The following is a 16,933-nucleotide window of genomic DNA, read 5'->3' as shown; positions in this document are numbered from 1 at the left end:
CATGGCATTGCAGGAAAATCACTGGCATGGATAGAGGAATGGCTGACAGGCAGGAGGCAGCAAGTGGGAATAAAGGGGGCCTTTTCTGGTTGGCTGCTGGTGAGTAGTGATGTTCCTCATGGGTCAGTATTGGGACCTCTACTTTTCACATTGTTTGTCAATGATTTAGATAGTGGAGAGTGGCTATGTGGCAAAGTTTGCCAGTAACACAGAGGCAGGTGGAGGGGTAGGTAGTGCAGAGGAAGCAATGCAACTGCAGAAGGACTTAGACAAATTGGATGAATGGGCAAAAAAGTGGCAGATGGAATACAGTGTTCTGCCACAGACAACTGTGGAGGACAAGACCATGAGTATACTTAAAGCAAAAATTGATAGGCATCAAGGGGGGGTTGAGTGGTATCTGGGATCAGCCATGATGGAATGGTGGAGCAGACTTGATGGGCTGAATGGCATAATTCTGGTCCTATGTCTTATGGTCTTAGACAAACAGCATCAAGATGACACCACTGTTAATCAATGTATTGACAAACTAGTGGCATGTCCATCAACTACTGCTCACCCAATTAACAATTTGCTGAAGGACAGTAAGTGCTCAGACAATCCAGTGGTTTTTAATGAAGAACAACTGAAAGTGTTTTAAAGTTTGGTTATTGCTCTGCCAATCATCTGATTCTATACACTGAAATATATATCGGTTTTCAAATGGCTAGACGGGCATTTCTTTCTGGAATTGAAATAACACAATCAGGAAGCGTGACTCCTGTTACCTCTGTGCAACAGGCAGAACTGAAAGCTTAGATTAAAGCCTGTGAGTAGGCTGAAGGAAGATCAGCCAATATCTACTCTGACTCTCAAAATGGTTTCAGAGTTATTCATGACTTTGAAAACTTATTGAAACAAAGAGCATTGCTTGTGGTTGTAGGAAACCCAACCAAGAAAGGCCAACTAGTACCAGAACTTACGGATGTTATACAACAGCTGTATAAAACTGTAAAAGTTGCTCAAAAATGACTACGATGAAAAGCCATGGAAATGCATGCGTGGATGAAATTGCAAAAAAGACAGTGAGGGAAGGAAAACATAAAAATAGTACAAGGAACACATGTTGTGAACCCAAAAACTGGAATTGAACTTTGTATCACAGTAAATACACTCTCTAGGGCACATTGGAGTGCAAATGACGATCAACAAGGGCGAGGGTAGATTCCGGTAAGTTTTGGTTTTTTCCTTTAGAATTAGAGAGAATGCCAGGCAGGATGTTGGAATGCTCTTCTTGCAGGATGTGGGAAGTCAGGGAGACCTCTGGTGTCCCTGACAATGGCACCTGCAAGAAGTACATCCAGCTGCAGATCCTAACAAACTGCGTTAGGGAACTGGAGCAGGAATTGGATGACCTCCGGATCATTCAGAAGAATGAGAAGTTTATAGATAGAAGTTTCAGGTAGGTAGTTACGCCAAAGGAGCAGCACACAGGTAACTGGGTTACCATCAGGCGAGAGAAGGGGAAAGGGCAGGCAGAGCAGGGTTCCCCTGTGGCCATTCCCCTCAACAACAAGTACACCAATTTGGATACCGTTGGGGGGATGAATTACCTGAGACAAGCTGCGGCAGCCAGATCTCTGGCACTGAGTCTAGTTCTGCAGTGCAGAAGGGAGGGGGAAAGAAAAGGAGAGTGGTAGTGATAGGGGACTCGATAGTTAGAGGTACAGACAGTTTGTTGCCTCCCAGGTGCCAGGGTCAGGGTTGTTTTTGATTGCGTGCACAGCATTCTGAAATGAGAGGGTGAGCAGCCAGATGTCATGGTACACATCGGTACCAATGACATAGGAAGAAATAGAGAGGAAGTCCTGAAGAGTGAGTATAGACAGCTTGGTAGGAAGTTAAAAAGCTGGACCTCAAGGGTGGTAACCTCAGGATTGCTACCTGTCCCACGTGCCAGTGAGGGTAAGAGTAGTATGCTCAGGAGGATGAACACGTGGCTGAGGAACTGGTGTAGGGGGCAGATTTCAGGATCATTGGGGCCTTTTCTGGGGCAGGTGGGACCTGTACAAGAGAGACGGGTTACACCTGAACTATAGGGGGACCAATATCCTTGCAGGGACATTTGTTAGTGCTATTGGGGGGGGTGGTAAACTAGATTTGCAGGGGGATGGGAACCAGAGTGCCAGAGTAAATAGTGGAGCGGGGGTAAAAGAAAATACATGATGTTAAAGTTTCATACAAAGTCACAGATAGAAGGGTTGTGTGTGGTGGTAATAATCTTCTGAGATGTGTCTATTTCAATGCGAGGAGTATTGTGGGGAAGGCTCACGAGCTGAGGGCATGGATTGACAATTGGAATTATGACATTGAAGCCATTAATGAAACTTGGCCACAGGAGGGGCAGGACTGGCAGCTTAATGTTCCAGGGTTCCGATGTTTCAGATGTGATAGAGGCAGAGGAATGAAGGGTGGGGGGGGGGGGGGGTGGTGTGGCATTGCTAGTCAGGGAAAATGTTACAGCAGTGCTCAGGCAGGACAGATTAGAGGGCTTGTCTACTGAGGCCATATGGGTGGAGCTGAGAAACAGGAAAGGTATGACCACCTTAATGGGGTTGTATTATAGACCACCCAACAGTCTGCAAGAATTGGAGGAGCAAATCTGCAGAGAGATAGCAGACAACTGCAGGAAACATAAGGTTGTGATAGTAGGGGATTTTAATTTTCCACATATTGATTGGGACTCCCATACTAGACAGATCCCATCTGTCTAGATGGGTTAGAGTTTGTAAAATGTGTCCAGGAAAGTTTTCTAAATCTATAGAGGTACCGACCAGAGAGGATGCAATATTAGATCTCCTATTAGGAAACGAGTTAGGACAGGTGACGGAATTGTGTGTAGGGGAACATTTTGGTTCCAGTGATCATAACACCATTGGTTTCAACTTGATCATGGCTAAAGATAGATTTGGTCCTCGGGTTGAGGTTCCAAACTGGAAAAAGGCCAAATTTGAAGAAATGAGAAAGGATCTAAAAAGTGTGGATTGGGACACATTGTTCTCTGGCAAGGATGTCATTGGTAAGTGGGAGGCCTTCAAAGGAGAAATTTTGAGAGTGCAGAGTTTGCATGTTATGGTCAGGATTAAACGCAAAGTGAATAAGAATAAGGAACCTTGGTTCTTTAGGGATATTGGAACTCTGATAAAGAAGAAGAGAGAGATGTATGACATGTATAGGAAACAGGGAGCAAATAAAGTACTTGAAGAGTATAAAAAGTGCAAAAAAAAACCTAAGAAAGAAATCAGGAGGGCTAAAAGAAGACATGAGGTAGCTCTGGCAGTCAAGGTGAAGGATAATACAAAGAGATTCTACAGGTGTATTAAGAGCAAAAGGATAGTAAGGGATAAAATTGGTCCTCTTGAAGATCAGAGTGGTCGACTATGTATGGAACCAAAAGAAGTGGGGCAGATCTTAAATGGTTTTTTTGCATCTGTATTTACTAATGAAACTGGCATGGAGTCAATGGAAATAAGTCAAACAAGTAGTGAGGTCATGGAACCTATACAGATTGAAGAGGAGGAGGTGCTTGCTATCTTGAGGCAAATCAAGAGTAAATAAATCCCCAGGACCTGACAGGGTATTCCCTCAGACCTTCAAGGAGACTAGTGTTGAAATTGCAGGGGCCCTGGCAGATATGTTTAAAATGTCAGTATCTACGAGTGAGGTGCTGGAGGATTGGAGGATAGCTCATGTTGTCCCGTTGTTTAAAAAAGGCTCTAAAAGTAATCTGGGAAATTTTAGGCAGGTAAGTTTGACATCGGTAGTAGGTAAATTATTGGAAGGAGTACTAAGAGGTAGGATCTACAAGTATTTAGATAGACAGGGACTTATTAGGGAGAGTCAACACAGCTATGTGCGTGATAGGTCATTTTTAACAAATCTATTAGAGTTTTTCGAGGAGGTTACAAGGAAAGTGGATGAAGGGAAGGCAGTGGATGTTGTCTACATGGACTTCAGTAAGGCCTTTGACAAGGTCCTGCATGGGAGGTTAGTTAGGAAGATTCAGTCGCTAGGTATACATGGTGAGGTAGTAAATTGGATTAGACATTGGCTCAATGGGAGAAGTCAGAGAGTGGTAGAGGAGGATTGCTTCTCTGAGTGGAGGCCTGTGACTGGTGGTGCGCCACAGGGATCAGTGCTGGGTCCATTGTTATTTGTCATCTATATCAATGATCCGAATGATAATGTGGTAAACTGGATCAGCAAATTTGCTGATGATAGAAAGATTGGAGGCGTAGTGGACAGTGAGGAAGGTTTTCAAAGCTTGCAGAGGGATTTGGACCAGCTGGAAAAATGGGATCTGGGAATACAGATACAAAATTCCCTAAAATTGGCGTCACAGGTAGATGGGGTAGTAAAGAGAGCTTTTGGTACATTGGCCTTTATAAATCAAAGTATTGAGTATAAGAGTTGGAATGTTAAGGTGAGGTTGTATAAGGCATTGGTGAGGCCAAATAACCATATAACCATATAACAATCACAGCACGGAAACAGGCCATTCCGGCCCTCCTAGTCCGTGCCGAACTCTTAATCTCACCTAGTCCCACCTACCCGCACTCAGCCCATAACCCTCCACTCCTTTCCTATCCATATACCTATCCAATTTTACCTTAAATGACACAACTGATCTGGCCTCTACTACTTCTACAGGAAGCTCATTCCACACAGCTATCACTCTCTGAGTAAAGAAATACCCCCTCGTGTTTCCCTTAAACTTTTGCCCCCTAACTCTCAAATCATGTCCTCTCGTTTGAATCTCCCCTACTCTCAATGGAAACAGCCTATTCACGTCAACTCTATCTATCCCTCTCAACATTTTAAATACCTCGATCAAATCCCCCCTCAACCTTCTACGCTCCAATGAATAGAGACCTAACTTGTTCAACCTTTCTCTGTAACTTAAGTGCTGAAACCCTGGTAACATCCTAGTAAATCGTCTCTGCACTCTCTCTAATTTATTGATATCTTTCCTATAATTCGGTGACCAGAACTGTACACAATATTCCAAATTTGGCCTTACCAATGCCTTGTACAATTTTAACATTACATCCCAACTTCTGTACTCAATGCTCTGATTTATAAAGGCCAGCGTTCCAAAAGCCTTCTTCACCACCCTATCTACATGAGACTCCACCTTCAGGGAACTATGCACTGTTATTCCTAGATCTCTCTGTTCCATGCATTCCTCAATGCCCTACCATTTACCCTGTATGTTCTATTTGGATTATTCCTGCCAAAATGTAGAACCTCACACTTCTCAGCATTAAACTCCATCTGCCAACGTTCAGCCCATTCTTCTAACCGGCATAAATCTCCCTGCAAGCTTTGAAAACCCACCTCATTATCCACAACACCTCCTACCTTAGTATCATCAGCATACTTACTAATCCAATTTACCACCCCATCATCCAGATCATTTATGTATATTACAAACAACATTGGGCCCAAAACAGATCCCTGAGGCACCCCGCTAGTCACCGGCCTCCATCCCGATAAACAATTATCCACCACTACTCTCTGGCATCTCCCATCTAGCCACTGTTGAATCCATTTTATTACTCCAGCACTAATACCTAACGACTGAACCTTCTTAACTAACCTTCCATGTGGAACTTTGTCAAAGGCCTTGCTGAAGTCCATATAGACTACATCCACTGCCTTACCCTCGTCAACATTCCTCGTAACTACTTCAAAAAATTCAATAAGGTTTGTCAAACATGACCTTCCACGCACAAATCCATGCTGGCTACTCCTAATCAGATCCTGTCTATCCAGATAATTATAAATACTATCTCTAAGAATACTTTTGGAGTATTGTGTGCAGTTTTGGTCACCGAATTACAGGAAGGATATTAATAAGGTTGAAAGAGTGCAGAGAAGCTTTACAAGGATGTTGCTGAGACTTGAGAAACTGAGTTACAATGATAGGTTGAATAGGTTTGGACTTTATTCCTTGGAACGTAGGAGAACGAGGGGAGATTTGATGGAGGTATATAAAATTATGATGGGTATAGATAGAGTGAATGCAAGCAGGCTTTTTCCACTGAGGCTAGGGGAGAAAAAAAACCAGAGGACATGGGTTAAGGGTGAAGGGCGAAAAGTTTAAAGGGAACATTGGGGGGGCTTCTTCACACAGAGAGTGGTGGGAGTGTGGAATGAGCTGCCAGATGAAGTGGTAAATGCGGGCTCACTTTTAACATTTAAGAAAAACTTGGACAGGTACATGGGTGAGAGGTGTATGAAGGAATATGGTCCAGGTGCAGGTCAGTGGGACTAGACAGAAAAATGGTTCGGCACAGCCAAGAAGGGCCAAAAGGCCTGTTTCTGTGCTGTAATGTTCTATAGTTCTAACAAATTGTCCCAATGCTGGTGGAATCTTAAGTTCAAAGCACGAGCTTGACAAACATTAAAAGAGGCATGACAAATCCTGGAGCAGCAGAAAAACTATCACAATTAAGTGTTCCTGCTCCACCTGATCCATCTTTACACTTACAAATGGCCTACGCTTCTTTACCAAAGTGTCATATGTATTGGTAATAGTGGAGAAGATGGGTGGAAGCTATTCCAGCATGGACAGCCACTGCCACACACAGAGCAAAAACTCTGACCGGTCTGTATTTCTAGATGGGGATTACCATGTCATATCGACTCTGACCAAGGAACACATTTCACTGGTACATTTTGTCAGGAATTAGTTTTTTTGATTATTTTGTACTTAATGTAGTAGTTTTTCTGCCTCTTAATATTCAGATGTAATGATTCAAAACATGTGACTTCGAATAAAGTTGGGGAGGGGGTTGTTGGATCCAGCTGTTCAATTCTTAGATTAGACTGTTCAATTGTTATTTTCTTTGCAGTTTTAAATATTAATTACCTGCTTGTACTTGAAGTAGTTTTCAATAAACATATAACAATTTAACATGCCTCTAGTGACTATAAAATATAATTCTGAAAAACTCCAGAAGTTTCTTTGTTCTGTGTTATTTGAACAAGTACTTTCTCATTGGTTAACTTGGTACTGCAGTATTAAATAAATGCTTTCTAATTTGCTAATTTTTGTCTATTGATTTGAATGGAATTTTCCCTTATTTCTGTGGTATAAAATAGCTATAGACAAAGCACACTGTCTTAGTATTTTAGACTTTGCATCTTAGTTTTGTTTTTAAGCTACTTTCTGCTACAAGCTTCTGCTCCTGTTTCCTTTGTTCTGTCAGCTCGTAATGAAACTTTCATGAAGCAACACGTTTTGCGCCTCTTTCCTGATGAGTGAAAAAACCTTGGATTAAAACAGCAGAATCCCTGAGCATTGTCCAGTCCACACTGACTGAAAACAGTCCTGTTGGCACTCCTCCACCTCCCTTGACCATACCTTCTGACTTCTCACTGCGGACTTTGATCTTTGCCTATCTGCCAGGAGTAGAAGTAGAGCCAGGTGATCGGACTTGCCAAAGTGTGGGCGAGGGATGGCAGGGTAAGCATTTTTGATGGTGGTGTAACAGTGGTCAGTTGTGTTGGTTCCTTAGGTGGTAGTTGTTCAGAGACTTCTTCAAACTAGCCTGGTTAAAATCTTCCCCAATGATAGGGAGGGCATTGGAGTGCGCAGTTTCATGCCTGCTGATTGCGCATTTTCATGCCTGCTGATTACGCAGTTTCGTGCCTGCTGATTATGCAGTTTAGATCCTACAGTGCTTTCCTGACGCTGCCCTGAGGTTGAATGAACACCACTACCAGGATGACGGCAGGAAGCTTCCTCAGTAGATAAAAAGGAAGAGGTTTGACTGCTAGATGTTGTAAGTTCAGTGAACAGGACACAGATAGAACTGCCAAGTATGTGCACCTTGATGAGTTAATCAAAAAGCATACTAAATCTCCACTGCCTTTAAAAACCTGAGCAGTCCTGAGAATGCATCGAGCTGTAGCGCTGCATTCAAAATGGCCAGACGGCCGTATTTCTGTAAAGCAAAGTACATAGCAGTCCCTGATGTCTGGCTGCTATTGCAATCTTGCTCTGAGGTCTTCAGTGTTACTGTCCAGAGATTGTCCAATTGCTAGCAGAATACTATGAGTGGGTCTAAAGCCTCTGTTTCTCAATGGTAACTGTGGACCAGCATGGCATCCGCGCTTCAGTTTTCTTAAAAGGGAACCGTACTCATGACCCGAGTCTGCACTCTGCAATCCATCAACTTGTATCCAGAGAGACCGGCCACGTGACAGACGCACTGCCACCTGGCTGGTCGGAGGACACACCACATGCCAATCAACATTTGGTCCCTCCCAACTAATCAATGCACATCTAAATTATTGGTCACCTTAATTGGATTATCTCGCCCAGCCCCATGCTATAAAAGGTGAGACATCTGCCTGGCTCGCTCTCTCTTACAGACCACCTCATTGAAGGTAAGTGCATTGATTTATGTTTGGGAAGGTTTATCGTTGGTCCTGCGAAGGGAGCCGCAGCTATCCAAGGTCAAGCTATCCACTGTCATAGTGCTTTTCCCTTGTTCTTTGTATGAGTAACTGTACCCTGTCCCCACACCTCTTTCTGTGTATTGTACAGCTGACCCGACCTTTCCCACACGTGTTAACCCTGAACATTTTTTATTAGAATACTGTAGTTGCTTGTGTTGACCCGACTTCCCCTTGTAAGTAAATTCCTTATTATTAAAACTGTGTGTGTCCAGGCCTCTACTGCTGAGACTCAAAGAACCAGTTATTTTCCATCACAACACAACTTTGACTATTAACAGATTTTTTTAAAGATCTTAAACATTGCTTACTGAAGTACCCATGGCTGTGACTCTAACTTCAGCTGCAGTAGTCCTGAATGGGAACAAGTCGTTAAGTGGCCAAGTGGTTAAGGCTTTGGGCTAGTGATCTGAAGATCCTTGAGCAAGTCACTTAACCACACACTACACCTGCATGTTTATAGCCCAGTGGCGGCAGTTGGTGCAGTATGGACAAGACATTAGATGATTTGCCATTTGATGATTTGCAGTCACCCCTGATCAACACTGCATTGATAATTGTGCAGAACACAGTAGGCTCACCTCTGCCCCTCAGGAGCACACTGGAGTCAATGATGCTGTCATCTACCTGCTGAACAGAGCCTACTCCCATTTTGATAAGCAGGGCAGAACTGGGAGGATCATATTTTTTTTAATTTCTCTAGTGCCTTCAATACCACACAGCCTCTATTTTTGGCAGAAAAGCTCTGTTCAATGCAGGTTGGCATTTCTGCAATGCATCCTGGATAATGGACTAACAGACTGACAGTTTGTGCGGCTTCACAGCTGCGTGTCAGACATGGCTATAAGGAGCATTGGGGCCTCACAGGAAGGCTCCCTACAACCATATAACAATTTCAGCACGGAAACAGGCCATCTCAGCCCTTCTCGTCCGTGCCGAACGCTTACTCTCACCTAGTCCCACTGACCCGCACTCAGCCCATAACCCTCCATTCCCTTCCTGTCCATATACCTATCCAATTTTACTTTAAATGACAATACCGAACCTGCCTCTACCACTTCTACTGGAAGCTCGTTCCACACAGCTGCCACTCTCTGAGTAAAGAAATTCCCCCTCGTGTTACCCTTAAATTTTTACCCCAACTCTCAACTCATGCCCTCTTGTTGGAATCTCCCCTACTCTCAATGGAAAAAGCCTATCCATGTCAACTCTATCCCCCTCATAATTTTAAATACCTCAACCTTCTACGCTCCAAAGAATAAAGACCTAATCTTTACCTGTAACTTAGGTGCTGAAACCCAGGTAACATTCTAGTAAAACTTCTCTGTATTCTCTCTATTTTGTTGACATCTTTCCTATAATTCGGTCACCAAAACTGTACACAATACTCCAAATTCGGCCTTACCAATGCCTTGTACAATTTTAACATTACATCCCAACTCCTATACTCAATGCTCTGATTTATAAGGCCAACATACCAAAAGCTTTCTTCACCACCCTATCCACATGAGATTCCACCTTCAGGGAACTATGCACCATTATTCCTAGATCACTCTGTTCTGCTGCATTCTTCAATGCCCTACCATTTACCATGTATGTCCTATCTGGATTATTCCTACCAAAATGTAGCACCTCACACTTATCAGCATTAAACTCCATCTGCCATCGTTCAGCCCACTCTTCTAACTGGCCTAAATCTCTCTGCAAACTTTGAAAACCTACTTCATTATCCACAATACCACCTACTTTAGTATCATCTGCATACTTACTAATCCAATTTACCACCCCATCATCCAGATAATGTATATGACAAACAACATTGGACCCAGTACAGATCTCTGAGGCACACCACTAGTCACCGGCGTCCAACCTGACAAACAGTTATCCACCACTACTCTCTGGCATCTCCCATCCAGCCACTGTTGAATCCATTTTACTACTTCAATATTAATACCTAACGATTGAACCTTCTTAACTAACCTTCCGTGTGGAACCTTGTCAAAGGCCTTACTGAAGTCCATATAGACAACATCCACTGCTTTACCCTTGTCAACTTTCCTCGTAACCGCTTCAAAAAATTCAGACAGGCAGACAGACATACTTTATTGATCCCAAGGGAAATTGGGTTTTGTTACAGTCGCATCAACCAAGAATAGTGTAGAAATAGTGTAGTGTAGAAGATTTGTCAAACATGACCTTCCAAGCACAAATCCCTGTTGACTGCTCCTAATCAGATCCTGTCTATCCAGATAATTATAAATACCATCTCTAGGAATACTTTCCATTAATTTACCCACCACTGACGTCAAACTGACAGGCCTATGATTGCTAGGTCTACTCTTAGAACCCTTTTTAAACAATGGAACCACACGAGCAATAAGGCAATCCTCCAGCACCATCCCCGTTTCTAATGACATTTGAAATATTTCTGTCAGAGCCCTTGCTATTTCTACACTAACTTCCCTCAAGGTCCTAGGGAATACCCTGTCAGGACCCAGAGATTTATCCATTTTTATATTCCTTAAAAGCGCCAGTACTTCCTCCTCTTTAATCGTTATAGTTTCCATAACTTCCCTACTCGTTTCCCTTACCTTACACAATTCAATATCGTTCTCCTTAGTGAATACTGAAGAAAAGAAATTGTCCCAAAATCTCCCCCATCTCTTTCGGCTCCACACATAGCTGTCCACTCTGATTCTGTAAGGGACAAATTTTATCCCTCACTATCCTTTTGCTATTAATATAACTGTAGAAACCCTTCGGATTTATTTTCACCTCACCAAAGCAACCTCGTATCTTCTTTTAGCTTTTCTAATTTCTTTCTTAAGATTCTTCTTACATTCTTTATATTCCTTGAGCACCTCATTTACTTCATGCTGCCTATATTTATTGTAGATATCTCTCTTTTTCCTAACCAAGTTTCCAATATCCCTTGAAAACCACGGCTCTCTCAAACTTTTAACCTTTCCTCTCAACCTAACAGGAACATAAAGATTGTGTACTCTCAAAATTTCACCTTTAAATAACCTCCATTTCTCTATTACATCCTTCCCATAAAACAAATTGTCCCAATCCACTCCTTCTAAATCCTTTCGCATCTCCTCAAAGTTAGCCTTTCTCCAATCAAAAATCTCAACCCTGGGTCCAGTCCTATCCTTCTCCATAATTATATTGAAACTAATGGCATTGTGGTCACTGGACCCGAAGTGCTCCCCAACACATACCTCCATCATTTCATTCCCTAACAGAAGATACATCACTGCCCCTTCTCTAGTTGGTTCCTCTATGTATTGCTGTAAAAAACTATCCTGCACACATTTTACAAACTCCAAACCATCCATCCCTTTTACAGTATGGGCTTCCCAGTCTATGTGTGGAAAATTAAAATCTCCCACAATCACAACCCTGTGCTTACTACAAATATCTGCTATCTCCTTGCAAATTTGCTCCTCCAATTCTCGCTCCCCATTAGGTGGTCTATAATACACCCCTATAAGTGTTACTACACCTTTCCCATTCCTCAATTCCACCCAAATAGCCTCCCTAGACGAGGAACCCTCTAATCAATCCTGCCAGAGCACCGCTATAATATTTTCTCTGACAAACAACGCAACACCTCCACCTCTTGTCCCTCAGATTCTATTGCACCTGAAGCAACGAAATCCAGGAATATTTAGTTGCCAATCACACCCCTCCTGCAACCATGTTTCACTAACAGCTACAACATATTTCCAGGTATCAATCCATGCTCTAAGCTCATCCACATTTCTTACAATGCTCCTAGCATTAAAATAAATGCATTTAAGAAATTCTCCACCTCTTCCTCTCTGTTTATCTCTAACAGTACAAAGAACTTTACTGTCTTCTTTTTCTTCTTTCTCCCATACATCTGTTCCTACACCTTGGTTCCCCTCCCCCCTCGTATCTAGTTTAAATCCACTGGAGCCTCTTTAGCAAACCTACCTGCAAGAATATTTGTCCCCCTCCAATTCAGATGTAAACTGCCCCGCCGGAACAGGTCCCACCTTCACTGGCAAACTGCCCAATTATCTATAAATCTGAAGCCTTCCCTCCTGCACCATGTCTTCAGCCACATGTTGATCTGCACTATCTTAGTATTTCTAAACCCACCTGCACGTGGCACTGGTAGCAATCCTGAGATTGCTATCCTGGAGGTCCTGTCCTTTAACTTGGCACCTAGCTCCCTAAACTCACCTTTCAGGACCTCCTCACTCTTCCTACCCACATCATTGGTCCCTACATGGACCACGACATCCGGCTGCTCGCCCTTCCTCTTGAGAATACTGAGAACTCGATCCGAGATATCACGGACCCTGGCACCTGAGAGGCAACAGACCATCCAGGATTCTCGATCTCTTCCACAGAACCTCGTATCTCCTCCAGACTTCAGATACAACACTGAATCACGTCATTTCTCTAACAACTCAGCAATAGTTGGGTGTATAAAGGGAGGACGGGAGGATGAATAGAGGGCCCTGGTGGAGGACTTTGTCAAATGGTGCAAGCTGAATTATCTGCAGCTCAACATCAGTAAGACAAAGGAGATGGTGATGGACTTTAAGAAGACTGAGCAAGCACTGCTCCCTGTTACTACTGATGGTGAGGATGTGGATGTGATGAGGACCTACAAGTACCTGGAGGTGCACCTGGACAACAGACTTGAGTGGAGCACCAACACAGAGGCTCTGTACAAGAAGGGCCAGAATAACCTCTACTTCCTGAGGAGACCGAGGTCCTTTGGGGTATGCAGGCCCCTCCTTCACATGTTCTACCAATCTGTTGTCATCAGTACAATCTTCTATGTCGTGATGTGCTGGGGCAATGGCATCAACATGGGTGATATCAACAGGCTCAATAAAATAATTAGAAAGACTGGCTCTGTTATAGAAGTCAAATTGGGCACACTGGAGGCTGTGGTAGAACAAAGGACCTACGGAAAATCTAACAATTCTGGACAATGTTTCTCACCCTCTGCATGCCATCTTGGCTAGACACAGAAGCATTTTTAGTAACAGACCAAGACAACCATGCTGCTCCAAAGAGCACTATGTGAGCGCTATAATACCCTCGGCCATTAGGCTCTATAATGAGTCAACCTATAACCAGTGAAGTGATGACCCCTTTTTGTTAGGCTGTTTGAGGTAACTTTTTTTAATTCTTTATTACTTCTCTTCTAATATTTGTATATATGTGCACTTGCAATGCTACTGACACACTATAATTCCCTTTGGGATCAGTATCTAGCTATCTATCAGTCAGTATATGTGGTTCAGGAAACTGAGTTAACATTTCAGGTCAAAGAGAAAAACAAATCCAATCTCACAGATAAAAGGCTGACAGAGCAATGGCTCAAATTTTCTTTCTCTATTAATTCAGCCTGAACTGCTGGGTATAACACAGACAGAAAAAGGTAATTAAAAACAAACAAAAAACAAACAACAAATAAAACTACAGATGCTGCCATTCGAATCAGAAACAAAAAAACCTGAAAAATGCAGCCTGTCATGCAATGGAAAGAGAAACCAAACCATGTTTCTGTTCTGGGTGAAGAATGGAGGGTTTATATAAGAAATTCATTTACTCCTAACTCAAACATTACCTCAAGCTCTCCCTATTCCATTTGTTCTCGCCAACACTCCCACCATCTTCTTTGCAATTTAACAATACCTTTTAATTTATTTTCCAGTTCTGTCCAAGCATCGCCATCCAACCTGTGACCAACATCCATGAAACATTAACTCTGTTTCTCTTTCCAAAGATGTTGTCTGTCCAGCTAATTGTTTGCAACCATCTCTGTTTTAAGTTCAAGATTTCAGGATTTATTTATATTTTCATCACCTTTTAATAATCCACTGAAACAGCCTACCAAGCCACTAAATTAATTTGGAATTTACACAAAATGCTGCTGGAACTCAGCAGGTCAGGCTGTATCTTTGGAGTCAATATTTTGGGTCAAGACCCTTCATCAAGTCTGGAAGGGAATGGGGGAAGAAGCCAGAGTAAGAATTAATCTTACGCCCTTCACTTTCAATTCTATGGGATAGTACCCTGCTATTGCAAGCCGTTTATCCAGAAAGACAATGTGCACAAAAGCACTTAAAGTAGGCCAAAACATAGCCGGTTATTCTTCAGATCCACCACTACCTTACAAGTTTCTGAAAGAGGTAGCTGAAGAAATTATGGGAGCATTAGGAGTGATCTTTCAAGATTCACTAAATTCTTGAACTGTTCATGAGGACTGAAAATTACAAATGGCATTCTACTCTTTAAGATGGGCTGGAGGCAAAAGGAAGGAAATAATAGGCCATTTAGCCTGTCCTCAGTGGTCGGAAAGGTGATGGACACTAATATTAAGGATGAAGTTTCAGGGTACTAGGAAGCACATGATAAAATAACCAAAGTCAGCATTGTTTCCCTTAAGGAGAAATCTTGCCTGACAAATCTGTAGGAATTATTTGAGGAAATACCAATACAAAGGAGAGTTAATGGATGTTGTTTATTTGGATTTTCAAAAGGCCTTAGAAGAAGATGCCACACATGAGGTTGCAAAACAAGATAAGAGGAAAGCTCTTTGCATGGATAGAAGATTAGCTGACTGCCAGGAGGCAAAGAATGGGAATAAAGAGGGGCTATTCTGATTGGCTGCCAGTGACAAGAGGTGTTCCACAGGGGTCAATGTTACGACTGTTTCTCTTCACGTATTATCTTGATGATGGCTTTATGGTCAAGTTTGCAGACGATATGAAAATAGGTGAAGGGGCAGGTAATGTTGAGGTGCAGGGAATTTGCAAAAGGACAAACAGATTAGGAGAATGGGCAAATCAGTGGCAGATGGAAGAGAGTACATGGAACTTTATGGTCATGCACTTTGGTAGAAGGAATAAAGGCACACACTGTTTTCTAAACAGGGAGAAAATTCAGAAATCAAAGGTGCAAAAAGGCTTGTGAGTCCTTGTGCAGGATTCCTTGAAGGTTAACTTGCAGTTCTATCAGTGGTGAGGAAGGAAAATGCAATATTAGCATTTTGAGAGGACTAGAATACAAAAGCAATATAAGTGCCTGTTGGTCTATAAAGCATTGGTCAGACAACACTTAAGGTATTGTGAGCAGTTTTAGGCCCCTTATCTAAGGCTACATCCGCACTAGACCGGATAAATCCATAACCGAAGCTTTTTCTCTTTGTTTTGACCCTCTACCCACACTGAAATGGTGTTTTCCTCCCCCGAAAACTGAGCTTTTCTAAAACACTCTCCAGAGTGTGTAAATCTGAAAACGTCGGTTGGGCAGTGTAGTGTGTACAGGGTAACCGGAGCTTTTTAAAAACGCTGTCATGACACGCCAGCAGCGCGGCCTTAAGTTTGGTTACAATAATGTCTTGGTTATATCGTCCAATTTGTGCGGGTAGTCCTTACCCAGAGATTCCGACTGCTCTCCCGTGAGGTACTGTTCTTTATAACGGTCAAGGATGTTGTAGTATTTGGTTTGGCACGACCCCCAGTCCACGTCTCCACTGCTTTGCTGACTTTGTAACTCGCAGAAGCAGCTCGACTTCATCACCTGTCCAAGTGGAGACTTTTACCAGCAGCGGTTTTCTTCGTATTCCTCAAAGACATTATTGAAAACTTTCTTTCACTGTTGTTGTAGGTACTCTAGTTTTTGACCAATGGAAATAGCACAACGCCGCTGTGGAACCGGAAATAGTATACCGTTTCCTCTTCGCTTGTTTTCTGTAGCTGTGTCTTGCGTGCGTGCCCAGTAGGAGGAGATTCGCCCAAATACCTGTTTTAATGTGGACGGAGGTATTTTCAAAAACACCGGGTGTGGACGCCTATCGTTTTTACGCAAAACTGGCATTTTCAAAATTATCCGGTCTAGTGTGGACGTAGCCTAAGAAAAGATGTGCTGGCATTAAAGAGGGTCCAAAGAAGACTTCCAAGAATGACCCCAAGAATTAAAGGATTAACATATGAATAGTGTTTAATGGCTCTGGTCCTATACTCACTAGAGTTTAAGTTTCAAAAAAGGGGAATCTCATTAAAATCTATTGAATATTTAAAAGCGTAGATAGAGTGGATGTGGAAAGGATTATTTCCTATAGTGGGGAGACTAGGAGCAGAAGGTACAGCCTGAGAATAGACAGATTTCCCTTCAGAACAGAGACGAGGAGGAATTTCTTGGATCTGTGGAAATCATTGCCACAAATGACTGCGGTAGCTAAGTCGTTGGATACATTTAAAGTGGAGGTCAATAGGTTCTTGATTAGTCAGGAAATCAAAGGGTACGGGGAAAAGGCAGGAGAATGGGGTTTAGAGGGATAATAAATCGGTTATGATGGTGAAGCAGACCCGATGGTCTGAATGGCCTAATTCTGCTCCTATGTCTTATTGTCTAAGCTAGGTCAAGAGAT

General features: G+C 42.6%; 1 protein-coding gene across 6 annotated transcripts in view; it reads right to left on the bottom strand.

The window, feature by feature from the left end:
• LOC140730748 (probable methyltransferase TARBP1) overlaps nt 1–16,933 on the bottom strand; it is a 384,497-nt gene that overhangs the window by 243,383 nt on the left and 124,181 nt on the right. The gene's annotated exons all lie outside the window — the stretch shown is intronic.

Source organism: Hemitrygon akajei, chromosome 7 (genome assembly GCF_048418815.1).
Source record: "Hemitrygon akajei chromosome 7, sHemAka1.3, whole genome shotgun sequence".
In the NCBI taxonomy this organism is placed as follows: domain Eukaryota; kingdom Metazoa; phylum Chordata; class Chondrichthyes; order Myliobatiformes; family Dasyatidae; genus Hemitrygon; species Hemitrygon akajei.
This window is presented reverse-complemented; position numbering and strand designations above follow the sequence as displayed.